The sequence below is a fragment of the Limulus polyphemus genome, unplaced genomic scaffold, assembly GCF_000517525.1.
Source record: "Limulus polyphemus unplaced genomic scaffold, Limulus_polyphemus-2.1.2 Scaffold997, whole genome shotgun sequence".
NCBI classification, from domain to species: Eukaryota; Metazoa; Arthropoda; class Merostomata; order Xiphosura; family Limulidae; genus Limulus; species Limulus polyphemus.
This window is the reverse complement of record NW_013666607.1, coordinates 342,513-343,753: the sequence shown is the minus strand read 5'-3', so window position 1 is coordinate 343,753 and position 1,241 is coordinate 342,513. Positions and strand designations below refer to the sequence as shown.

The following is a 1,241-nucleotide window of genomic DNA, read 5'->3' as shown; positions in this document are numbered from 1 at the left end:
AGTTTCAGGATATAGTAAAAGTTGGACAAATGGATGTATGCACGAATTCGATCCGGAAAGGCAGAAGACGGATAAATGGATAAGTAGATATTACCGTGGATTTGAATTGTATGGTGTATTTAGATTTCAGTACGATTTTTACTGGGGATATTCGCTCACGCGTCAAAACTTGACCTGCATTGCCGGAATAATACGTTTAGGCCATTCAACTAGGTTCGAATTCGAGAACGGATTCATCCGCCCTCTCACACAAAATATATCCGTCTCATACCAAGAACTGGATACGTTATTTTTTATAAAGAAAAATGTTTTTTTATTGTTATGTTTTTTTTCCGCTGTGGGGAATCGAGCCCTGGATTTCAATGATGTAAGTCCGTAAACTTACTGCTGAAGGACGTAGGAAGAAGAAATCAACAGATAAATCACTATGGGGTGAACTTCTGTGATGCAATCTTCCTGTGGAATTATGGGTAGTTACATGAGTCCCGATAGTAACAACAATGTTTAATAACTCGTGAAATTGCCATGTACTGTAAACTATAATTATCTGTAGATCCTCTACGCCTCGTTTTGTCTATTTGACGTGTTAAAACTTGAAATAGATGACTGTGTTTGTGCCAGAATATATATGATGTACTTGTCCTTGAGTGCTGTACTCCTCGGCCTCAAGAAACTTTGTTATTCTGTTTCTTAGTAACTGGGGCTTGATTTTTTAGGCTATGTTAGTGAGGTTGTTTTGACTTAAATTAGATGCATGTAATAGTACTGTTGCTACAGCATAGTTACCTAGTTACGTGTTAGGGACCTTTCATAAAATTTACAACCCTTCTCAGAATACCTTGTCTCATTTTGCTGATCCACACCACCTCCTTCGATATGTACTCGCTTTCTCACACTATGCTATGAAGAAGCACTACACAGGACAGCTGGGCGTTTGGAACTGTTTGGTAAGTTCCTAATTATCACAATTTCAGAAATGATAATTAGTTGTCATGCCCAATTTCCGTCGTAATTGATACAATGTAACTTTTTATATTTACCATTTATATAGTTATATATATATAAATAGTTTTGTTTATAATTCGTTCCTTCTTATAGATATACACCTATCTTTCTTTTTCTATCTATCTATCTTTCTTTCTACTTACCAGGCCCGCCAACAGGGGGGAGGGCAAAGGGGCAACTGCCCAGAACCCGTGCGAATGAAACCTGGTTATGCCTTAAAGTCCGCAAAGCATCTT

General features: G+C 37.6%; 1 protein-coding gene across 1 annotated transcript in view; it reads left to right on the top strand.

Moving 5' to 3' along the window:
* The first annotated feature begins 604 nt into the window (after positions 1 to 604).
* Positions 605 to 1,241, top strand: part of LOC106461611 (serine protease 44-like) — a 31,961-nt gene continuing 31,324 nt past the window's right edge. The window contains exon 1 of the mRNA XM_013921451.2: positions 605 to 947. The gene's annotated coding sequence lies outside the window, so the exon portion shown is untranslated. The remainder of the gene's footprint in view (positions 948 to 1,241) is intronic.